The sequence below is a fragment of the Buteo buteo genome, chromosome 4, assembly GCF_964188355.1.
Source record: "Buteo buteo chromosome 4, bButBut1.hap1.1, whole genome shotgun sequence".
NCBI lineage: Eukaryota > Metazoa > Chordata > Aves > Accipitriformes > Accipitridae > Buteo > Buteo buteo.
In genome coordinates, this window is record NC_134174.1 from 58,163,005 (window position 1) to 58,188,915 (window position 25,911).

Consider the following 25,911-nt stretch of genomic DNA (forward strand, 5'->3'; position numbering starts at 1 on the left):
CCAAAGTAACTGAAAGACCAATAGCAGACAATTGGGGCAATACTTTTAATCGCTGTATCCTATCTTCATGCATTTATCCTGAATTCTGGCTTACTCAGGAAGTCTCCTTGATTCAAATGCCACTAGAGCAGTAAATTCAATGGGAGACATCCAGATTCACTGAAAGGACTATAACTGAAGCCAGTATAATAGACCTGGCTGTGTCTGAGGTTCCTGAAACCTTGTTCCAAGTGTTCAGCTCGTGCTTGGTGGGAAGCAGTGCTGGTTTCTGGCACAGTGAGTACCTGACCTTCATTGCTGTTGCCTCTGACTTGCTAGGACTGTCTGCTAGCTGTTAATGGTATCTTTTGCCTTCTACTACCGTTATAAAATATTATTAATTGTAATATGCTAAAATAGGGATAGAATCATCAAAACATACTTCAGGATGCAAGCAAATTTGCTGAGAGATTCTATAAATAAATGACAGTGCCTCCCAGCCAGAAACGCAGTGTGAAGCAAGAAGGCAGAGTATGCCAGTGGTTTTCTCTCTTTCTGATGTTGAGCACTGCCAGAAGAGGAATGATCCTGAATCTGTTTCTCACAGCCTCTGTGATGCCAGAACATTGGTCTTTCAGGGTAGAGAGTGTGCAGCCCTGCAGTTTTCTGCAGATACTTCTCAAGGAGAGAGGAGGAGGAAAACCCATAGTATTAGCTTTGACAGTTGCAAACTAATAGATGCCACAGTAAAGCTGCTGAAGTCAAAACTGTAGCCATCGTTTTAATGTCCTTTTAATTCTTGTAGAATGTTTTGGGGCTATTTTCCCCCCCTTGTTATTCTCAATAACTTCTGTGTCTTTGCGCATTGGTGAAATTGGGTGCAACAATTGAATCATACCCGATACACAAAACCGTTTCCTCTCCCCATCTGTTTTTGCACATGCTCTTCGACATACCTTATATACTTCTTTATTCATAGGCATCTGGGAGAAACTTTCCTAATGCTCTTTCTCTCACTCAGGTTCAGCTGCATAACTTAACTCCTGTTCTATTCTTATGTGTTTCCTACCCATGTTAGAAGCCACTTTTTAGTAGAAATGAAAGCCCTTACAGTGGCTAATCATGTAGCACTTCGGAAGATGAAAACTAGATTCCTCATGGAGCAAAAAGCTGTATGTGATGTGAGATTAGCAGTTGCAGTGCATTAGCTCTGTGCATTATGGTCAAATTTAATGAACACAGCATTTTTAGTCTTTTATTTGTACCATAATATGCTTGTGGTACAATAGGATTCTGCTTGATGAAAAAAGAAAGCTGACAGAAGGGGTAAAATTACATATTGCCCCAAGGATAAACTTTTGGAAATATTTCTGTGGATTACAGCAATGGGTATTACGTAAGAAAGAAAAAAAGTTTGCCCTGAAGTGCCTAAATTATTAAAGCATTTGTAAAAGTAGGATTTGTCTGTCTAGAAATTTATTGCAATGTCCACTTCTGACCAGAGGCAAGACGAGTATGGATGCGTTGTAAAATCATATTCATCTACAGGAGCCTGTGGATTTTGAGGGTTGCAAGGTTGTGTAACTTGGTGTGAAAAACATAAAAGGTTACAGCTGACATCTTCAAGCTATTTATCTTGTAGTTGTGTGAAATTAAGCTTCCTGAGAGGTCTGAGTGACAGTATTTAGTGTAAGAGGATCTGATCTTCTAGTTGTTTGTTCTTTGCAGTAAACTGAACTAGCACAGACTTGACTGAAAGTGTGCAATTGTTCAGCTTTCTAATTAATTTGAGTGCTCTCTTTAGCGTATTTGATAGATTGGGGTGGGGTATAAAAGCAGAAAAGTAGAACTATCTTGGTTGTGAGATGCAGTGATTTCCTTCTAGCATCTCATGGGGGGGGGAGTTTGCACTGGACTTGGATCCACAGCTACTGAGACTTTCTCTTTAGCCACAGCATCTTTCTTTGGCTCGGCCCATAAGGGAGCGGAAAAGCGGGAGGTATTCACACCACTCAGCTCGGCCAGCTGAGTCTTTCCCCTTAATCACATTCCTGCTTTGAATTGCTTTTTGGAGAACTCTCTGTGGATGCCGGAAGCCTTAAAACAAGGCAAACTCAACTCAGGCTTGGCTGGCTAATTAAGGTGCCCCAGTAGAGTAGTGAATAGCACACTTGGGTTATTACGCCTGCATACAAATTCTTTGGATGGTGGGGCCTGGATACGTGAGTCCTCTCGTCTCTGTGCAGATAACACCCTGATAACAATTCTCTGTTTAGTTCTCAGCTCATTGTTCAGATTGCTGTCATATTTAAATATTCCATCTGCATATTGGCTTAACCTCTGGAAAGACTTGGGCTGTGAGGTTTTGGTGTTTTTTGTTTATTTTTTTTAAAACTTTAAATACAAGCTGTGTAAATGCTACAGTATGCTATCTTTCTCCTTTTAAGATATTTTATCCCATACTGATGCAACAGCTGCTGGTGTTCACCCTTTCTGGGGACAGTGAGACCCTTCATGCAAAATAGTTGGCACTTAGTAAATGAATGAAGGTTTTGCCATTGATTTATTAACATGTCCAGAAACCACCTATATGTTTTGGGTTCTCAAGCAGTTCAATTTTTTTTTTGTCTGTCATCTTAAAAAAATAAACAAATGCACATATATCCTCATTTGTTTCTCCTAACTCCCCATCCATAGGTAGGCTTCAGAGTCACTCAAATCAAAATATTCTCAAATAGGAGTTTCTTTTATGTTTGACGAAAAAGCTTTGCTAGCAAGGCTTCTGTTATAAATAGTAGGTAAGTGCACCTACCCAGCAGGGCTGCTCTTTTTGAGTGAGGCTGTAGCAGTTGAAGTTCAGAAGCAATTTTTGGGCACCAGATAGATAGTCTGCATGTGGGCAGAGCTGCTTACCTGCATCACCCACCCTAACTGAAGTAGCTGGAAATGCTTGGGTGAGAGCATAGCTGAGCCTTGGCGCTCAGACGCTGCAATAGCCTCTCTTGCTGAAATAACCTTTTCCTTGTGCAGCAGAAACAAGTGCTTTACTCACCTCTGGGCTCAGATTGCCTTGTTTATCCATCCTCGCCAAAGTTTCCTCTCCGAACAAGCTGTTAGGTCTAACCGCACTTTAAATCAATCTGATTCCACCACTAAAGACAGTGTTTATACAACTATATATTTTTTTTAATCCTGTTGAAAATTATGCTAATTCAGATGTAACGGATGTTTAAAGTTCTTGTTAAAGGTCGCTTGGGACATTCTAAATAGTTGTGAAAAAATCCAGTTGTCCAATCTTCCTGCCTCCAGGAGCAAATACAGTTACGTACCTGTTGATTAGAAATTGGCTGGTTGTGATAGGATTTTAAAATTGAAGCTCCGTTCACATCATCTGACACTGTATTTCTTAGGTGAAAATAGAACTTTTTCCCTGCTTTGGTTTTCATTCTTCAACTTTTTCATCATTTCATATGACCTTTTTAGTGCCTTGCTTGGAAAAGACAGTCTAGATCAATCAAATACCTGAGCTTTACCAATAAATGTAATGCTCCTAAGTGGCAATGTCCTCTGAAAGAGTTATTTAGTTTTATTTTTCAAAGGCCCAATCAAAAGATAATTTGTAGGAGGGGGTGGTTTTCTTTTCAACTGTTGATTTTTAAGTGATGTCGCTGGTAGTCAACTAACCTAGCTTCAAGTACTTTAGTTCCTTCAATAAATACATTGCCAAGGCAATAACCTCAGTAACCATGAACCATTTGGGTTTTTACTAGTTTAATTTTATGAGCATGAATGTAGAGTGAGAGTAAAGTGATTCTATCTAGAGAGAATTTTTCTTAAACAGTAAATTCTCTATTCATATGAATATGAACTTGTCTGATATAGTTCAGGAGTGCACTTGTTAAGAGGACTGGTCTTAAATACTTCAATACCTGGATATCGAATATGGTAAAAAGCTTCTGGGTTTAGATGTGGAATGATGCAGTCAGTCTTTCTGTGCTTTTTCTATCCTGTTGCAAAGAGTTTTATTCAAACTTTCTTGAGGTAAATAGATAGGATTTTATAAATCAGCAAGCATGAAAATTCTTATTCAGACTTTACTAATTTTGAATTTAAAGCTTGCTTATTTCTATTCAATTTGTTGATTGCTCAGGGTTTTATCAGAATTAAACTAACTTTTATGTTCTAAGCAATGCTAGAGCACACCAATTAAATCGTTATCATATATTTGAGTTACCTTACTGAGAGCTCTAGAAATTGGTAAGAGATTTTAAAGACAACAGTGACCAAAAACTTAGGTATATATCACTTGATTTTTTTTTTCTTTCTCAAAACACTAAAAATAATTGATTAAAGTGTCTTAAGTTTCTCCAATCCTGCGGGCAGAGTTGTAATAACTATTTTTGTACTTTGAAAATCAAATTACAAATCAGGTGCAGTCCTAGGTAACCATTGTTTGTAGTAAAGAAGCTTAGTCTAGACTTGGTTCTAACCTGCAATGTTGCCTTCTGAGAGCTGGTATAGCAATGAGCTGCTACAAAGCAGTGTTTCTTCAGTAACAGATTCAGTTTTTCTTTGATAAGGGTATACTTGAATTATTTTTGTGGTAGGTGTGTGAAAGGGGAGGGTGTGTAACTTTTTTAGTTCTAGGAAACATTTTTTTGTGAGCTAAGAGACTTAGAGAAAATATAGAAGACAAGTGAAATGATAATACACAGAGGGAATTTTTCCTTAAACATTGGGTTCAAGATGTAGGCCACATCTGTAATCATGTTTTTAGAAATCAGTCCATATTAAATCGATTCTCTGCCAACAGCATCTGGTTGCACTTTATGTACATGTTTTCTTTCAGAAAGAAAGCAAACCATATGACATAACCCAGTCAGATAAAAATGATTGTTTATAATACTTTGTTTATTTATATAGCACCACAGGATGAAATACGTCTTCATCTGAAAAAACTTACAGCAGATTACAAAGGTGAGCAGATGACATCTGCATTTCCAGATGGCCAGTCTGGGGTACTATGTAGTGTGGTTAATAAGCCCTGCTTAAAGGGATATAAAATTAGTGGCCAAATTGCTAATTGAATGGGGGCTAATAGTTCCAGGTGCCTTCATGGGTAGTGTCCCACATCCTGTAGTGGCCCTGAGATGCTGATAGCCCTCCTAAAGTGTTGCATGAGGTTGGAAAGAACAATACTGTGCAGTGACAAACCTTCACAAATGTGGCACATTTTAGGACTGGTAGCAAACCCCTGGCACTGCTCACTGCTATGAGTAAAATTTGGGAGCAATGACTTGCTTTTAATAAAACAGACTGCATAGCAGTTGTTTGCATGAATTGTTCGGACTAATTTCAGCAGGTTGATCTTAATTATGCTCATAGAAGTGGCTTCTTTGCTTACAAAACAAGCTGTCTGTGGGGCTTGTGAAGAGGTCCAGCTTGGATTCACCCTTTGGGTTCAACTTGGGAAACAGCCAAAAGGTAAGAATTGGGAATACCTTGCGAACATCAGAGGCATGATTTACTGTAATAAAGAGTATTGGGCTGTGATGCCCTCAGAGCAAGGGGAGCTACGCAGTGGGGTTTCGGCTGTTGTAATCCTAAACAACAGATCTCTTTAGCACATGCCTACCAAGGTGTTTAAGGGTGTCAGTCATGTCTTTCCCACATGAAAGCTGGGCCACCTGCAGCTGTGGAAAAAGCTGTAGATGAAGCAGTGTTTAATTGAGCATACGTGGTACTGTACTCCTGATTTTGAGACATTTGGAAGGAGCAATTTCCATATAGGCCAGCAGATAGTTAATTTGGAAATAGCTTCTTGTACCAAAAACTTGATGGGAGCTTTTATGCCCTGCAAGACCTTGTATGTCAGTGAGGGACATACTGGGGAGGGAGGCAAGTGTCATCTACTGTAGGGTTTATTTCTTTCCTTAACAGGCTCTGATTAAACATGCACAAGGAAAGGATGTTTTGACAATTTGTACTTAGATAAAATATCCTTGTGTGGTTAACGGTCTTATGTGAGATCCAGGGTGTCTTTCATTTGGGATTTTTTAATTGATTATATATACATTAAAGTTGCTTAGAATATGCAGTATTCAACAAGTAATACTTTCTCTGACTCATTCCATTTCAACTGATTAGCTTATCTGTTAACAGCATACTTTTTTTTTTTTTTTTTTATTCAGTCATGAGAATGGCAGTGGTTAGGGTAGATTTTTGTTGCAATACCAGAACAAAACAGGAATTTAAATACTGTGGCTATTAGACCATTTAAAATTAGGCATCCTAATTAACAGAGCTAAACATGACTTAATTACTTAATGTAATTAACAGAATACCTATTACCTTTTTAGTTGCTAGGCTAAAAGGTTTTTAGACAAGTACAAGCTTTCGCTGTGCACGATGACCCTTTAAAGGCCTTTGGGACTCTATCCAGCTGGCAGCTTGGCATTGCTGAACAGATGTGGCTGGTCTCTGGAGAGCTGATCTGTACTGCTAGCTTTATTAATTCCTGACATTCGTATTGATCTGTGGGTCCAAACAAAAGTAAAGAGTTTCATGTGGAAGTGGCATAATGTGTACGTTCCTGTCGGTCTTTTCCTGGTATGTTCAGGATATATTTTGGTAGGTCTAATATTAGTCTTAGCAGCTCTTATTTGTTGTTTGTACATGTGCATGTTTTACTGTTTCTTGGCTTCATGTTCTGTTCCTGGTGATTCATAGAGCATCAAAATGCACAGAAATCATGTTCTCAGCACTTCGGAAGACCTCTCCAGATAATTCTGAACACTGCTTGTTCACGGGAAGCAAGTGGGCGTGCTGGAGGAGCATTCAAGTTCCCTGAAAGTGCTCATGAATACTGAGGAACTGCTTTGCAGCTCCCTTCTGAGAAGAGAGTTCTTCACTTCTTCCAAATACTATTTAATAATTAAAATCTTAAGGTTGGGAGGAAGTATATTTTCTTGTAATAAGGACAGATGGTGTTGAAAAAGCAATTGAAAATTTGTGCTGATGGACTGGAGTTTGATTTCTCCTGGAATCTAATTTATATCTGCAAAAGGCGAGCTGTAGTAAATTGGGATTAGTATGACAATAAACTCGAATCACGAGTGACAGATTTTTCTCTTAGTCTGGGGAGAGTTATAGTCAGATGTTCTGTGTATGGGAAATCTTTGTGGGCCACCAGTTAATGTAGTATTATCAAAATACTAAATTAAAGATTTTTATTTTTTTATGCTTACCAAATTTAAGAGGAAACTTGAAATGGTTTAGGAGTTTATGAATAAGAACAGAATGACCAGAAGTTGGCATGTTGGAGATGCTGATCACAGGCAGTTGCAGATGATGTTCACTTTATCTGGTTATCAGTGGAGGATGGCAGCGGGCTATGAATTTCCCTCTTCAACCACTCTCTAGCACAAGTAAACATGGGAATGACTGCAACAAAGGTGCTGCACCAATGCACATTACTGACCTCAGCCCAAGAAACATACAGCACTAGGCAATTTGTGATATAATTTGGGGAAAACATTTATTTAAATACTTACCAAAAACAGATGTTTGGGAGGTTTTTGTGGGTATGTTAAAGTCTTTTAAAAAAAAACTTAAAAAATCCTGAACCGTAATTATAATAGCTGATAGGTTATACCTTTCCAATCCTTGGTCTCTGAGGCTGTGCTTTGATAATTTCTCCAAGGGAAGCTCTTGCTGGTCAGAAAGTAGATTCAGGTTGTGACCACCCAATAGTCAGTGGATAGCAGTCATGCCAATATGTATGTTTTCATTTAGTATAAACATTTTGAACTTAATGACTTCCTGTTTCTAAGGCTGAGAATAATCTCGCTTAAAAAGGAAGGGGGGAAATATTAAAACAGGAAACTTGAGTACATGACTGCACTTTGCTAGTAAGCCTATAGGTTGATGCAAACTCAGGAGAAAGTTTGTGAGATGTTATGATATTACAACTTGCAATTCCTAAGGTGTTTGTCAAGCAGTTATGGTTGTTTTCATACAAAGACACAAACTTGTGCATTTTGCTGAACAGAAATGGAACCAGCAACAAGAGTTTGTTGAATGGAAGTGAGGAAGGGCCGGATGGCTGGGAAGACAGTGAGGGGAGGATACAGATGGTGTGTGAAGTAGCATATTGACTTAATAAAATGCTACAGTGGATAGGATTTCTGTTTAACTAGGTAACAAGTCTCTGTTTACATTTCCAAACCCAATCTGAATAGGCAAATATTACTATAAAAGAGTAAAAAGAAAAGCTTAGATAAAACCTCAAGATTAGACTTGAATCATTAAAACATTCAACAGTTGGACTCAAGTTGAAGATGTCAATTCTATCCTAGTTTTGCTTTCTTTTCTAACTGAATTTGATGTACAAGTTCTTGATGTGGCAGTGTTGTAGAAGCAGCATATAAAAATGACTATTTATTTTGTTTCTTGAGTTTAGCAGTGGAAGCAAATGAGTTGCAAAGATTGTGTAAATTGACTGAGGTGCACATACCCAGGAAATCTTACACTTCTGTAGTACTGTTTTGTTTTAGACCTGGACTTGGATTAATTCTGCTGGCCGTCGACATATACCTCGTGCAGTCTTGCATCACCACTTTATGTAGTGCTCTGTTTGATCAGCGCCTGTTTTCTTCCCTTTTTTAAAGTAATTTTTGTTGGGATCTAAGTGTGTACAATAAATGCCCTTAGCCAAAGTTGAGGATCTTGTTAGAAGGGCAGCTACTGAGAGGTGAAGAGGGGGATGGCATGGTTTGATTTAACTTTGCAAGAGTTGGGAGGGGGGAATTGAAACCAAATGAGGTCTAATCTTTACTTTCTTGAGGGAGGAACATATAAAACTAAATAGCATCCTTTTTGCATAGCAATAATTTACATTTGTACTGTTCTAACTCTACACTTGAGTATCATTTCAACTTATGGTTTTGAAGGAGGAAAACCAATCCATCCCAAAAGGGCTTTGTTAGAAGTGTGCTGGAGGAGCCTGTGGAAGTGAGTCAGTTTGACTAAGTTGCAAATAATGTTCCATCTCAACTGAGGAAAAAAAGAAAACCCCTTGATTTCTGAAGGGGAAAGAAAGGTTAACTGGTCATGTTCTTATATCCTGATAACTTCTATTTTCAAGAAAGCTTGACCTGTGTATTGTGAAATGAAGTCTCTTCCAGCATCGAAATGTAAGAATTTGCTTTTGCTTTTGGCAAAATAAGTTAAACTAATTGAGCAATCTTCTGAAGTTTTGCATGGTCCAGGCATTCATCAAAATAGGGATTTGTCTTCTGAATGTAAGTAAATTTGGGTATTGTTCTTGTTTACATCTTCTGTAAACTGACTGTAACACTTAGGTATAGTGTTAATGGTCCTGGGTTTTGGGGTTTTTTGTTTTGTTTTTTGTTTTTTTTTTTCCTTTTCCCCTTTGGAAAACTGGAATCCCTATGGTGAATGACAAACAAGGATTGTGTCAGTAAACTTTGTTATAGTAGCTGTTGCAGCAATATCTGACAGGATCTGTCTTTTTACTCAACGTGGTGATTCAACCAGGCAAAACTGTGCAGCAGCAGTATTTTCATTGGACTGACCCCTAAATCTGTTCATTATCTATCATTTAAGAAGTTGAGCATTTATTTTCCTGTATTGTTATTTTTATAGAATTTCTTCATACCTTAGAATTAGTATAATCTCAACATGAAATTTAGTATCTTGTGTTTTACCTGTAAGCAGCAAAAGGTCTTTGAAGGCAAAGCCTGGGGGGAGGAAGCAAACACTGCTGTGCCATACACCAGCCAGACATTTTTGTTGCATTTATTCCTGAAATAGCTACTGTCATCATGTAGCCACTGAAATTCTTTATTTGTTCTTTTCCAACTGATAACCTAAATTTCTTGAGTGGTGGAACTGTCTCCTTTAAAGTGTAATCTCCTCTTAATAGTACTGTTTTGAAATGTGTTTTAACACATGCTGAAATTTGGCTTTATAGAATGGGCAGTGGTATAAAGAATTTCTCTAGTACCAGACATGAAGAGGATGGCAGTGGTTCCTGCTGCCTCCCTGGCATGTCTAACCTGGTGTGCTGGTTTTGGCTGGGATAGATTTAATTTTCTTCACAGTAGCTACTATGGGGCTATGTTTTGGATTTGTGCTGGAAACAATGTTGATAATGCAGGGATGTTTTAGCTGTTGCTGAGCAGTGCTTACAGAGTCAAGGCCTTTTCTGCTTCTTACCCCACCCCACCAGCAAATAGGCTGGGGGGTGTGTGTGTGTGTGTGCACAAAAAGTTGGGAGGGGACACAGCTGGGACAGCTGACCCCAACTGACCAAAGGGATATCCCAGACCGTATGATGTCATGCTCAGCATATAATGCTGGGGGAAGAAGAAGGAAGGGAGGGGATGTTCAGAGAGATGGTGTTTGTCTTTCCAAGTAACTGTTATGTGTGATGGAGCCCTGCTTTCCTGGAAATGGCTGAACACCTGCCTGCCGATGGGAAGCAGTGAATGAATTCCTTGTTTTGTTTTGCTTGTGCACGCAGCTTTTGCTTTACCTGTCTTTATCTCAATGCACGAGCTTTCTCACTTTTACTGTTCTGATTCTCTCCCTCATCCCACTGGGGGGGAGTTAGCAAGCGACTGTGTGGTGCTTAGTTGCTGGCTGGGGTTAAATCATGACACCTGGGCATTCTCATCTGCTTCTACCTGTTCAGTTTTAGCCCTTCTCTCAATTTCTGCATGGTTTTTGCTTTGTAAGAAAGACATAGTCTGAAATGAAGAAAACCCTACCTGCTAAACATGTCTGGAGTGCCTGTTAGGGACTCATTTCCACAGCAGGCATTAGGAGGTTAGCTACTTGCTGTGGGTATGCCTTTCTTCCTCTCTCTGAAGCGATAAGTGCCCCTCAGCATAGGAATTTTTGAGTACAGCCTTTATGGACATTTTGAATACAAAAACAATCACACTTTACTGCATTATTGTCATTCAAGGAAACAAAGTATTGTTGCTCCTACTGTTTTTAGCAAGGCAATAAATGGCAGCATTCTTCTGTTTGGAGAAATATGATTATTCATCTCTGTTGGAATATCTTATAGAGTAAGTTTTGTAAGGAAAGGCTTTGAAACTCAACATGAAAAAAATGCTAAATATATATATATATCCCATTAAATACAGAATGGTATCTTAAAGAAGCGTGTTCTTGTCTTGCCAAAGAGGAGATCAAAGTTATTTGACATTTCCACATTGTGTTTACAGATAAAACCATTATTCTGATTTGCATTCAGCGTGATGCATGTGACAGGCCATTATCTGGATTATTCAATGTGTATAATTAGGCATTTACTCTTTTCCTTTCAGAGTATCTGTGCAAGGGTTTAAAAATTTGAAGTAATAATGATCTGTGCACTTTCATACAGCATTTGCATAATTAATTTGGGAGGTTGGTCAGAAGGACTTATTTTGAAGCTTTTGTGCTGAAAATAGGTTCCATTAATTTATAGAGATGGGTATTGACGTGCAGTCTGCAGTGGAATAGCATAGTGAAGTAATATTCTGGCCTGTGGTAATGTATCCGGGATTTTAGGCCTGGGCTGTTATCTCTGGGCTGCTGGCCTTCAGGCAAACACTTTTGGTAGTAGGCTCTTAATACTGGTGTTTTGAGTTGCATTGGCTTTTCCTTTTGAAAGTGGACAGCTGTGCAAAAAGAATTGTCCCTGCCCAAACCAATGCAGCACATATGCAAACTGTGGAGCATTCTCTCTGGAGCTGAAATTAGCTCACTTGAACACCTGTATTGAAACTGCTTTAGAAAGATTTTATTTTCAATTCATGGTTCAGTTTTTCTTGAATGTAAAGGAGACCTGGATTTATTTGGAAATGTGCACTTAAGATAACTTTTTTCTTTAAAACCCTTTGTATACCCAGAGAGAAACTATTGCTGTATTGTGAGAGTGATGGATAACAAGACTTGTTATGCCTCTTGCAGATACATACACACATTCCAACTTCCATTGCTAAGCAGTGGGTTATGTGGCTGGTTGGTAGAAGGAATGTTTCATTTCAAAGTTTTGGAAGTGCACCACATACTTACGAAGTTTTAAATTCTCCAAAGAATTCTGATTATTTTGGCTTGGAGGAACCAATCTTGTGGAGTTCCCTGGTATAGCTGCCCTTTGGGTCTGCCTGCATCCTGACTGTGATCCCTGCACGTGGGGTGCAGCACTGGCTGGGGAGAGCATCTGAAGCAGCCCCATGTCTTCAGCTCCACTGGTGGAGAGACTCGGGGGGACCCCCTCCGAAGTCCAGTACTCATCGCAGCAGAGGAACCTGCTTGGGGTTCATGGTGTGGAAAATCCTGAAAATCAGTACCTTTTACCTGGCCCTCTTTGAGTTCTTGGAAAGAAAGAAATGTTTGCTGCCTCACTGGTTAAAAATTTGTTTTCCCTCTGAAAGAGGAACCATGAGATGTGGGCAGTTGGGTTTTTAAAAAGTCATAGGGGAACTGTGGCACACATGAACGAGCAGACTATAGTAAGTGCCAACTGTTTTACAGGTTATTTTTAGTGTCTTTTCCTGCACTGTTGAGAGGAGTAGGCTGGTACTGGTGGTGAGCAGGAGTGCATCCTGCTTATGCCTCTCTGCTCTCCCTCCTCAAATGGATGGGTGTGCCTCGCCAGTGAGGTTGCTAGTTAAATTGCTAGTTTAGGATACTCAAGATTCAATTCCTTAATTGGTTTGGAGGGATTTTGCTATATGCACCTTCTGCAGATGATGCCATTTGCTACAGAAGCAGCACAAACCCAGAAATTTTATTCCCTCGGATTCTGCCCTGTTTCCTTAGAAACTGATTTCATACCATAACTGTGGACTGAGAATCAAGTCGCTTCATCTTCTCTCTGTTAGAAACATGTAGAATCAAATTGATGCACACTAAGTGCAAATATATTGGTCCTCACTTCTCTGCAGTGAATCTTCTCTGCAGTGAATCTTCTCTTGCTGATCATTTGCCAACTCGGATGCTCTAGAGAACAGAGCCCATTAGGCTGTGATTGCTATTCCTTTGATTAAGCTGCGAGGAGTTGTCCTTGCTGGAAGTAAAACTTATTTTTAGTAGCTTGCATGAAATGTTCAGCTTGTGTCTCAAGAAAAGGAAGTTCAGTTGCCTAATTGATTATTGTCCATGTCTTCACTTCTAAAAGAAAAATATTACAAATTCTGGGGAAAATTTGAACAGCTTGAAATCACATAAAGGGGCAAAAAAAAGTCGTTGTTAGTGGAGGTATTGCTCAACTGGTAACAGATCTCCTAGTGTTTTGTTTCTGATAAATAATTTGGCAGTGCTTCCCTAAGGCAGAGATGTGTTGCATCTTCACTATGCTTCAGCTAATTTTAATAATGTGTTTATTTATACTGATGGTCCTTTGTAGGTTTTGGAGATGAGGAGGCAAAAAACTGGGAAGGAGTAATGTTGAATCAGTCTAGAAACTGGCAACAGCAGAATGTTTGGTTTTGTTAATGTTGCATTAAGTCCTCATTTCGTGGATGTGGAAGAGGTAAATGTTAGCAAGGGAAGTGTTTCTGCCCCGGCTTTGTGCCCTTAATTATTCTGGTCCAAGCATTTGTGTGGCCACAGAGCTTTACGCAAAATCTATTTTGCGTTATTTCATATGTGGTGGTATTTGGGTGAGTTATTTCAGTAGTTATTTTTTCACATAGACATGTTCCATGAATTAAAAATGTAATTCTTATATCTGTACTGTATTTCTTACTCTAATGGATTTACAGTGGTTGTGGTGTGAAGCCTCCTGCACATTTGTGATTGGACTTCTACTCCTTGGTATTGCAGAAGAGCCATTGAAGAAACAAGAAGATACTTGACGTGATCATTAAAAATCATTATGCCTCTGGAGGGTTGCTTTTTTGAATTAAATTCAGAGGTTCAACCTGAAAATAAACAACAGCAGGTAGTTCTCTTTAAGCAATTATCCCTCTAGAAAGGTATTTTTCTTCTAGTACTTGTTTTCTAATTTATGGTACAGTGTAGTTCTACGTTGGTGTTTTTCCCTTATCACAGGTATTAAATTAGCTCATTAAACTGAAGTAAGTTTTGAAATTAATCAGATGTTTGAGTCAAGCATCACAAAGCATCGGGAATCTTCAATTCCTAATTAAAAAGTTAGCTGCATGTCATGCATTGCACACTGCTTTCATTAATTTTCTCTGTAACAAAGGGGCCAATCTGGCTTTCATTGAAACTTGATGCAGATTTCTGGTGCATGTCAAGTGCAGTAGAATAAAGCTGCAAAATAGCTTTTAATAATAAGCTATAGTTGACTACCTTTGATCAAAAGAGATGGTTTGCCTTGAAAAATAGGGTTATAAAACGCACTAAAAGGGAAGCCTTATACAACAGCTCAGATAAAACCCACCTACTTTTATCAGGTTTTAAGAACATGTGGTTGAAAGTAAAAACCAGTTTGAGGTAGTTGCTTGTCTTCTGCAGTTTGCACTTTTTCTGCAAGTCGTCTTTGGCACATTTATATCTGCAGTGTTGGGAGGGGAGTTGCAGCATGGATATTTTGATGAAAGGTGGAGGAACGGAGATGCAGCAGTCCTGCACTAGCAGTGAGCTACTGGGGGAGGGAGGGACACCATCAAAATGAGTACAACTTCAAAAATAAATGTTTGTTCCTTTTGAATTTGTCTCTGATCTTAGTTTGGCAATAGTTCATTTTATTTGCAAAATTGTCACTTTTTACTTTCTAAATAAACACTTTGGTGCAATTGCTACTGTCCTAATCCATCATATGTGAACTTTCGTGCTGTTTGTAAGGGCTTTTATGAAGAGAAGGTGGAAACTGAGGGGAAAAATAGTAACTTCACTTTTTAAAAAGAAAAAAGGCAGCACTAGAAAATGGTAAATGAAGAAGTTGTCTGACATCAGTAGAGGTCACAAGGAAGACTGTGCAAGCTCCCCAGAGGGCACAATAATTTTTTTGAGAAAATAAGAACTTAAAAAATAACTGTACAGACAAGATGGGAAGATAGTAAGGGGATTTTCTTTGTTCATGAACAACTTTAACTTTCTTCTCAGTAAAGTAAATACAGTCCAGATGGCTGGAAAGTACAAGATGCTCCCAGGGGTTAGGGTGGAGGTTGGATGAATTAAGCTTTGTAGAAGTCAAAAGTGAACAAGTGAGATACAGAGTTTTAAAAAAAAAAAGGTCTAGTTGGTTTCTATTCTTTCTCAAGTTTGTGGTCTGGATTGAGCATTTAATGAGAGTGATTAAATTAAAGAATATAAAGAGGCAATGTTTCTGTTTATAATATCAGAATAGAGTAGGAAGAATACTGATAAAAATCTGTTTTTCTTTCACCAATGGAGTTTGTCAGTTTGTAAACAAATCATAATCTTAACTTCTAAATATGGCTTGTTTCAATAAATAAGGGGTTTGGTACTTTGTAGCTGAGGAAAAATATTTAAAGATCTGTATGTGCACTGGTCATTATTAGTTTTGCAGCAATAGTGGCATCATGAATCCAGCTATGGCTTTATCCATAAGTTAATACTGAAAGAAAATAATACCATACATTTGAAGTTTATCTTGTGAAATGTCTTCTGATCACCTGTCATCAGGCACAGAGATTCCTTCTGGGAGGTTGTGCTGTGCCTTGATGCGACTGGGCTGGTTGCCTCAATCACTTTTGGGAGTGTTGGGAAAATCCTGTCCATCCCCTTGAAACTTCAGCTGCAGGGCTTCATTTTTATTTCCATTCTTCTCTTCTTGTTTTTGGGCACGGTATGAGGCAAGTTCTGACTGTCTCAAAGAGATGCAGAATGCCAGTAACCTTGCTGGAAATGCTCAGAAGTAATGTTACTGAAGTAGAACGGAAGTAATGCTTCAGCTTCATAGCCGAAAGAGAAAACTGTGTGCTGGTGCAGGTGTAGAGATGCTGTAGATTTGATGGCTTAGAAATAAAAACAACATAGTATTAAAGGAAAAGGTGAGATTAGAAAGGAATTGGTGGCTGCTCAGGTGGTCGAAGCATCAAGTTAGCTAGCATCTCTTCTTAGTAAAAACATCCTGAGTGGACATTTTTAGGAGTGAAGTGGCAAAGACAGTTTGCAAAAAAACCATGCTGTGAAATGAAATGTCGTGTGAGAATGTGCTAGATCTTATTGTTACTTTATATGAAAAAGCATGGAAAGATGCCCTGTGAAACTTGCCTTGCTTTTTATCCTTAGGCACACCACTATCGCTATACCAGTACTATAACTTCAAATGTTTAACTATGGTTTTTTTTTACGTGCAAGTCGAATGAGAATGGTGTATCAAATGTACATACCTGAGTGAGTTGGGAAGTTGGTCTTCTTTCCTTGTGTGAGAGGTGGAGCCCAAGGGAGCAGAGGTCTTGCTCCCTGAAGTGCCCATTCCTTTCCTGAAGCTTTGATGCTGTAGTGGGTGTCTTGGGCAGAGTAGGAGGTAGATAGTCTGCATACAGCACCAAAAAGTTGCTTCCAATTGCAAATTTGAGGTGAGTAAAATGTAAAAATGTTCTCTTGTGGATGTCAGATTGAGAATAGAAAGGGCTAAATAGGTGCAGGGCTGTTTCCTAGTGGTAAGCTATTGTATTTATGATTTATAGGAGGCTAGCCAAAGCAATGCTTATGGGCAATTCTCATACCAAGAGCACACGTAGCAATGGAAGAGGAGGAGTGGGCCGAAGATGAAGTGTTGTAAGTGCAGGGGATGGTGCTGAAAACTGACTGCAGAAGTAGGAGCGAAGCATGAAAGGAGGGACCTGCAATGGGTGGAGGGTGGGATTTCTTAAAACCATTAGCAGTCTTGGCGTTTTTGAATGAATATGTTTTGCTGAGGGTGGGATCCTGTAAACCGCTAGGTAGGAGTGGTTGGAGTGGATGGTTTCAGGTGAGAAACTGAGAGCAACTTTTAAAAATGTGGAGTGAGTATGACATATTCATAGGTTAAATCTGATGACAGTAATGAGATTGTAGCAAAAGCTAATGAGTTGGAGTACACACTGAAAGACTGGTAGAAAATGAGAAAAGAGATTTTGTCTCAGGGACAAGAAGAAAGCAGGAAACCTGTGCTAACAAAAGGTGAGAAAGGAGTCATGCCAGGCTTTCACATTTCATTTTCTTTTTAAAAAGAAGGAATGTAAGATATATGTGGGTTGTTTTCTTCCAGTAGAGATTTAAAATCTGAAGAGTCTGAATACCAGAATATATATAGAGTGCAGCAAAAAAAGTAGAGGTGAAAAAAGATTAGGATGCAAGTTCAGGGGCATTAAATAGCAGCTGGAAAATGCTAGGTGTCTTTTTTGTTCACAGTTACCAAAACCTTGGGCATAGCTTGAAAATGACTTTGCTTAGATGTATTGTGTGTAGCTTTAACGTATGCTTTTTCATTTTTCATAATGAAGGCTAAAGGAACACTGTCCACCTCCCCTTGACAGGCTTTTTGAAGCCACAGTTGGCACTTGCATTTTGTTTGGCTTGAAGTACCTGTCACTGAAAGAGATGCAATGTATTAACAAATATGAATGAATACAGCTTGACTAATGCCAGTCTCAGGAGGGACTCCATCTCATTTTAAGGGGGCGAGGGGAACAGAAGTACTTAATGCTGAAATTTGTTTTCCTGAGGCCAGTTAGGATGCCTGTTGCAGAACTGTACCCAGCATCCAGATCCTTAAGACCATTCAGATGATGTCTGAAACTGCCGTTTCCCAGTGCTCGGACTGTATTTATGTGAAAATTCAATAATGCAGTAATTAAAATACCCCATCTGAAACTATTTTTGCAGTCTTGCTGAGACACAGTAATTAGAGTAATACCAGACAGCAGCTATATTCTTTACAACACTGAATTGCTGAGCATTGAGCCTTTAGTAGTGGGATTTATCAGATGACAAAGGTAAAATAGAATAGCAAGTATTATTATAAACTATAAACCATGAGATAAGTGTGAATGAGCATCTTCATTTTCATATGTATTTCATTCAGCCAGAAGTCATAATTAAAGCTTTTCAGATATTCTTCAATAGCTTTGACTTGTAACATTTTTCTAAAATCAATCTCTGCTTCCTTATCAGGACCAAAGCTTCCACTGATTGTAGTGCCAATTCAACTTGAGTGGAAGTGTTACATAGACTCTGCCTAATAGTTTCTTGCCATTCTGAACATGCATCTTGGTGTAGCGACTGTAGGAAAAAATAAAAATGAACTGTGCATCTTAATGAAAACCAGCAAATCATTTCTTGCGTAGCTTGGTGTTACTATGTTCTAATTGTGGAAATATGCGGTGTGCTCTAACTACTGCCCTGCCTTAAAGTCTGCAGAGTTTGGGTAGTTCTCTATAGCATCACCAGTAAGATTAAATTGAAAAGCTTTTGGTGCATGTTTTTCTCTAGGATGCTGACAGTAATAAAAATAAAAAATAGTTTTTGAGTAGTCTTCTAAATGCACAGATTTTGGCATATCAGCTGATGTGGTTTTTTGGTTATCTAGTTAAGATAGTAACTGGAAAAATAATTTTCTGGTGTACTATTTGTAATTAAACCAAGCTGCTTCTTTGTATAATTTATGTTTAGATCCTAAAAAGGAGGGGGAGCGTTCATATATTTGTAACTCTAGTTCTAAAGTTGAATTCTGCAACACCAAGAATGTGCTGTGATGCAAGGTCAGCGCTTTGAGAGTTCAGTGTGCATCTCTGAAAGAAAAAAATCAAGAGATGCAATAGTTCAAACAAAGCCTAGCTTGAGATTTTTAGCTTCCTGTTCAGTAACCCCTGATAAATGGTTTTGTATGTGAAAATATTATGGGAGACTTGCAATGGCTATTTTATCACTTATTGTCTCAGAAGATAAAGTACAGTACAGACACGTTTCATTTATGACAGTGACCTTTTCCTCCAGGGTGCCATTGGGTTGAGTTTGTTGTCAAAGCCATCTGGCCCTGTTCGCCCGCACATGGGATACCAGAGCCATATCCCATTCTCCTTTTTGAAGAGCATGGAGGATTTTTCCATGTTCCCCCCTAAAAGGGGAATTCCAAAATTTGAAATCTTGTAATTGTAAGAGTGGTTTCCTTGACTACCAGGGTAATAATCCCTCTGCTATAGATTGTAAACACTCTTCCACACAAGCAAAGTTCTTTATCATCTCTATCTGAAGTTAAGACACTTGTCTGTCTTTTCTACCATCCAAAATTCTTGACTTGTTTGGCACACTAACTCCATAAAGCTTTGTCTTCAATGGGTTTTGTTTGTTTTGTTTTTTCCTTCTGAAAACAATTTGGTCTCTTTGTAGCACATTTCAGTTTTGTTCTGTTTTTATGACTTGTTCCCCTTGCTTTCCTTCAGCTGCAATGGAGAGAATGAAGTACAGTTGTAGCCCTGATTAAAATCTTGGCTTAATTGAGTTGCAAATTTGCAATGACAGATACTTGTCAGGGTGCCCATTAGTACCTTTTAGCATTCCTGATGCCTTCCTGAATTCTGATGATACTCTGTTTTTATCATTGCTTATGTTCCTTCTCTTCTCTCGCAGCATGAAGCTCAGCACAGGGTGTAAATTGCTTTCTCCATGATAGTTACTTGTTAATTAGCTGTCAAGAAAATTAAGTCCATTGTAATGCCTGTCTTGCCTTTCCCTTGGGGTATCTCTGATACTTGGTCTCCTCATGCAGGGTCTGAAGGCTGGTAGGCTGAGAGTACGAAGAGTACCATTGCCCATACCCATACACCAACATTTCCAGCTTCCTTTGAGGGGATTCATAGTGTGAGTTTGCATTGCTCAAACAATAATCCCAAACAGAGAAGTCGGTGAGGAAATCTATTCATTAGACTAAAATGAGGGATATTGAGTAAGGTACAAGGGATATACTACCAGTAGTACTGCTTTTTCTTCCACTTGGCAAGTTGATTAACAGCCAATGTTTTCGTGCCAGTGCTCCTCACTAGCATCACCTGCCTTACTGTCATGGAATGCTGCAGGACTGAGCCTTGTTACTGATATACTGAGTTATGACTGGGGCTAGGGGTCTGTTTCTGGTTGATAGGGATGCTAACAGTATTTTGGGAAAATCCAACAAATAAGTAGATATTGCAACAGAAAAAAAAAAATTGATTAGACAAAGATGCTTGATAATTAAACAGAAGTTCTCTCTCTAACCCTTGGGAAATACTTTCTTGTAAATCTTCTCAGGTGCTGAGTTTTAGTGAAGATACCTTGTGGCCCTGGTACACTTCTCTATCCTATTATAGCATCTATTTTGTATGCTGAGCGCTGAGAGTAGAAAAGATGGAAACATTGTTAGATTGTCAGTTGTTTCCAATGAAGAAGTCTCTGTTTGGTGGAACTGTTTGCATTCCTGTGGTCAGTGGTATAAGGAAATACCATGTTATGAAAAATTCCCAATTGTTTCCCTAAGGGCTCTTAGAGTTGCACAATCTTTTGATGGTTTTGTTTGTTAAAAAAAGAAATTAGTTGCCAACTGTTCAGTTTGGAATTCAAAATTCTCTTAAATATTTATTAGGGCTTTGCTTTTTATACTCAAGGTTTGGATTCAAACCAGAAGTGTATTTTCCTAATATACTCTTATCAGCCGTTATAATAGGAGTAGTTGAAGAAGACTGTATTTTCATTCCAGGAGGTGTTTCTTTGGGATATCCCATCAGTTCCTTGACTATCCATCATTGTGATTACTCATAGTTTCTGGATGCAGCTCTGAAATGTTGCTTCTCTGAGCAGGAGAGAGCTAGCTCTCAGATAGCACTTTAATTCTCAAGAAGAGAAATGGTACCTCTGACAGACAAATCCTTTTGTCCTACAGGCTGACGCCCTCATTTAACATTTAATTTGTACTTGCATTTTCAATATCCTGTTAGGATTTGTGTAATATGTCTGATTTCTGACATATGCATTAATTCAGATGTATTCCAAATTTTTTTGAAGCTGCTCATATTCAATATTTATCTTGCTGCTGTCATATCTTGAGTTAAAATCCATCTCTCTTCCTAATTTATTCATTCAGTAATGTCTTTCAGTTATTATTTTCCCTGATCTGAGAGCTGGCTTTGAGTTGGTTCTTTACTGTGTGACTGTTACTCCTTTTCAGATTTTCTTTTTCCCATTCTTGATACAATCTACATCCTTTGTTACTAGGTGTATAATTTTATTTTGGTCACAGAGGCATTTAATTAATGAATAAGAGTTGAGAATATGGCCTAAACAATGCTAAGCACAGGGAAGACAACTGCTGGCCAGTGCCTGTGTCAAAGAGTTTCTTGCCTATATTCAAGGGCTGTGTAGAGTGGGATGAAAAGACCCCGATGGGTTAAGCAGAGTGAATTAGGTCATGGCACCAATGGCATAGTAGTTTCACAGTTGTGGGGTTTGTTGTTGTTGTTGTTTTGGGGGGGGGGGGGGTGTTGTTGTTGGTTTTCTTTTTTTTCTTTTTTTTTTTTTTTTTTAATAATGAGAATTTTGATTTGGGGAGAGAGGAAGAGCTTGTGAAATTGCATTGAGTGATGCTAGGGAGAAAGGACATGAAGAAGAAGAAAGGGATTGTAGCAAAGAGCTTGTGACAAAGGGCAGAAAAAAAATCTGCTCAAAAGCCTATGATGTTTGGAGTGTCACAGTTCCTGGCTTCAGCTGTTTCCCCCACTGCCTCCTTTTGCTGAGAGCTGTGGAGTCTTCAACTTCTCCAGTACCCAGAGGTGGTGAGACAGCTGAGCAAGCTGGCCATCGCTTACTTGGGGCTATGCTGGTCCCCATGGGAGTGAGCAGTGCTGTGCAACTCCAAGGGAGCTAAAGTAGTGTTAAACACCATCATAAACGGGCATCTCTACGTTCTGCCAACCAATGCTATTGGACCCAGAGCTGACAAAATTGGAGAGAATGTGAAATTTTTGTGTCTGTGAGTGGTCTACTCATGCCCTCTAGAAACAGTAGCTGCTAGCCTGCAAGACGGGATCTCTTCTTGTGGGTGACGGCTATGCTTAAAATAGCCTATCAGGAACTTGCATAGAAATAGCATTCCCTTATCTCTAGCAGTGTGAAGTAGATGAAAAATAAACTGTACTCATGCCAAGAATAAACAGTCATGTTAAAGTGTTTAAATTCCTGATGCTGTGGAGGGCTCCTGCTCTAACACAACGTTTTGGTGCCAATATACTTCCTCCTCTTTCCCCAGTCACTGCCATTGCTTTGTATGCTCTGCCAGGGAGCAGTTGGCAGGACAGCAAAATAAGCAAATTTGCCCAAGCCCCATGCAGAGCACCTGGCTAGAGCTGATTCTGTCCCCTAAATCTGTTCTCTTGTCAGGTCTAAAATAGTTTTGTGGCTGTTTACCTGTATTAATACTGAGTATAAGTACATTGTTTATTCCTAAGCATGAACTTGCTGAAAATAATGCCATATTTGTGGCAACATATATTTCTCAAGTGAGCAAGGAACTGACTTTCTGTAACGAAGTAATTCAGGGAAAATAGACAATTTGAGCACACATGCAATAACATCTTATTTAAACCGTGGTTCTCTTGGAAGTTTTGGTTTTTTGCTTCACGGTATCATGTGACAATAATGTCTTACAGTAATTTTGTATAATTCTACTTGCCTTCTTTTTGTGGACACTGTTTTTTTGGAAGTCAATTCTTTACTGCCGAAATTCATAGAGAACATCGAATAATCCAGCCTTTAGTGATGATGGGGAATGGGATAGCCAGCCTGCTGAAATGCTGAAACTGATGAAGTATATGTAGTACAATATACTGAGAAGACCTAAACAGTAATGCTTGAGGATGCTGTATTGAAGTCATGAAAGAGTAAAAAGGAAAAGCTGGTGATGGTTGAAAGAGGCTGTTACAACCTGATGCTTAAAAATGGGTTAACAGGTTGGTGAGAAGTACTGCCTGTGCCTGATGGTAGGCTGAGCTCAGTGTTTTCACAATGCATAAAATGTCTAATTTGCGATGTATAGATCTTAAAAAAGAAAATGTAGCATATGTTTCGTATGCATGTATGAAGTCAAGGAGTCTGGCCCTCTTCCCCCAGGAAATAACTGCTTTTCCTTGTAGGAGTGGTTGAGGGGAAAGGGAAGATGATGGAAATAGATTTGTCAGGTTTGATTGAAGATAACTTGTGCTCAAAGACTGAGAAGACAAAAGGTGATAGAAGTAAACAATTGCTATTTTATTTATTCATTTTACTTTCATGTTAGAAGATGAAGGCAAGAGGAAAACCCATAGCTGCTCAGTGGTGGGAAAGGGTCAGAGCAAGGCAATTGTTTCCTTATGAACTTTGCACACCAGCAGTTGTCAACCTTCAAAGAGAGGTATTGTGTTCATTTCTCCGGCTCCCCACCCGACCGGAGCCTGCCCACTCGGCAGCGTAGCGGCTGCTCTGGAGTTTAACTTCTGCTGGGCTAGAAGAGGATTGTGGATTGTGGCTGTTATGCTCTATTTTAAAAATGCAGTAGGTAGGCTGGAATTTACTTTGGTTTGTAACTTGGTGTGCATGAGGCAAAATGGCAAAATTCCCAACGAGGCACTCTTAAATGAGACTTCCCTTTGAGATTTTTGTATATGAAAAATGCATTACAGGATAACAAATTAAAACAATTCAATGAAATATTCTGAAAAAAAGTTCAAGAAACTAAATGATGTGTTAATGCTTTCTTAAGTTTTAAATGTACACTGTATTCCAGTAATATTGCAAAGCCTACCAGGAGTCAGTAATCTTTGTTTTATTTTACAGGTCAGCTACATTACTAGAGCAAGGAGAGCTGTTGAAAAAATCAAGGTACCTAAAACATTTTGCTGTCTGAATTCTTGGCTGTGTTCTTGCTCATCATTTAGTGTAATGATTTTAAGGGAGAGGAGGGGAACTGAATTGGCAAACTGCCACTTTAGTGGTGTTTTTAAAAAGCACAGACAAAACCCACAATAATTTCAATCTTATTAATGTTGTGTAAAATACTTTTGTGGGATGAAATTGTACCTTAGCTTTGGTATGTGTGCAAGAGTCTGAACAGTACTGCATAATATTTGCTCTAAATATGTAATGGAACGTCTTATGTGTAAGGGTATTGAGGTGTCCTGCAAGTTCCAGCCACAGTGAGGTGGATATTCCCTGTTTGTACAACTGGGTACACTGGCCAGCTGATGATAAGTATCATCGAAGATGAGTGAATGTGGTGCTTGCAGCTTTGACATTTGTCACAGTAATTAGCAGACTTCAGCACTTTATTTAACCGTTACATGTACAGTTCGTAAGGATGCAAAAGGAGGAGTATGAAGACAGCAAAACCTGAGCAGTAGCCTATATTTCACAAGTGAGGAACTGTGGTTTTTTTCATACCTTTTTCAGACACTTCTGACTATTATGTCTTACAAGTCTTACTGTGGTATAGCTAGTGTATATTGTATTGTAGCCTTTGTTTTTATAAAAGGCAGCAAACATTCTTGCAGTGCAGCCTTTTCGGGATTTCAGTGCCTAATCTCTCATCTGAAGTATTTTTTTTTCTACTGGTGTTTTCTATAGCTCCCCAGTCCTTCATTAAAATAAGACAGTGTTACAACTTACATTTTCATGCCTGTTATGTAACTAAAAAGACTATATTAAAATAATCCTGTTGCTAACACCTGGCTAGGATTCTTTTGGGGTAACTTTTTTTTTGTGTTGGATAAAATTTTTCTCCTTTATTTGCTGTGAAATATTGCCTGTGAAATGCTACACGTACCTTGTAAATGCAATGCTATGAGGCAGAGGCAAGGAAGGAGTCAAAACGTTATCTCTTTATCAAAATGTAAAGAAAATGGCTTTTATTAATAAAGCTTAGTGCATACTTCTGTGCACTTCAAATTGAATAGTGCTAAGCTGCCTTCTTCCACTAAGAGTGCATGAAATTGTTACTTGTGAGTGATGTAGTGAACTCTAGAGTTTTCTGCCCTGTGGAGTTAATGATAAGTTTGCATATTTTTAGCTGTGTAGGTTGCTCATGCAACACATGCAAAAGCAGTTTGCTACAGATAAGAGTACAGTTTATATAGAACTAACCTCTCAAATTTCTACTTTTAATACAGACTGGTTATATCAAGCATCTATCTTTGTGATTGAGGAAATTTAACGGATGTTTTCTTTTTGTTTGGTGTCTTCAAGAGCGTGGGAATTTAAAAGAAAGGGCAGAGCAATTTACAGTGCTGGTAAAAACGAAATGTGTCTAGTTCTGGACCTGCTGGTGGATAATTACGCTTACATTGCAGGTGATGCAGAACTCCTCAGGTTAGTTGTTTGTACAGAATTGAAAATACAGGAGAGAAATCCTGTCCCAGAGCGAAACAGTGGTATTGGCAGTGACGTGTTCATTGATAATGCCTTTTATTTCAAGAAACAGAGTAATTTCTTGGTCCTTTGACTTTTGCTTTAAGATCATTCACGCAATCGCTTCCACCTTTATATTGAGGTCTTCTGTGATGCTTGGGGTGTTAAAAATACAAGTTGTTTTCCTGAGATCTTGGGAGATGCACTGCTGTATATGGAGCCCCAGCGTGGCTGCGTTCCCTTCGGTGCTGGACTAGCCTCTCCTGCAGGCTCCTGGTAAGATGAGAAGCTGGCAAAAAGCATAAAAAGGAATTAATGTGTGGCTGGAAAAAAGATATAAGGGAGTCCAGACTTTTTATCTGGCGTCTCTAGTGCTGAAGGAGAGGTTTCTATCTCTTTGCCCAATTTAGACAAGAGATTTTACTCCAGACATTTTTTTGCCCCTCACTGTGCAAAACCTGTCAGATCCTTTTCCTGACACTTTCTCCCCCGTCAGTCCCTCAGAAAGACTTCAAAAGAGATTTTTCCCTATTGCAAAAGGAACCAGACATGGCCTTTCTTACTCACCCTGCATTTGAAGCATTG

At 38.9% G+C, this 25,911-nt stretch overlaps 1 protein-coding gene across 4 annotated transcripts in view; it reads left to right on the forward strand.

The window, feature by feature from the left end:
- ADD3 (adducin 3) overlaps window positions 1-25,911 on the forward strand; it is a 102,768-nt gene that overhangs the window by 12,433 nt on the left and 64,424 nt on the right. For 3 of the 4 annotated variants that reach the window (XM_075026347.1, XM_075026346.1, XM_075026351.1), the window contains exon 2: window positions 23,761-23,805. The exons of the other annotated variant lie outside the window; for it this stretch is intronic. The gene's annotated coding sequence lies outside the window, so the exon portion shown is untranslated. The remainder of the gene's footprint in view (window positions 1-23,760; window positions 23,806-25,911) is intronic. 4 annotated transcript variants of the gene reach the window in all.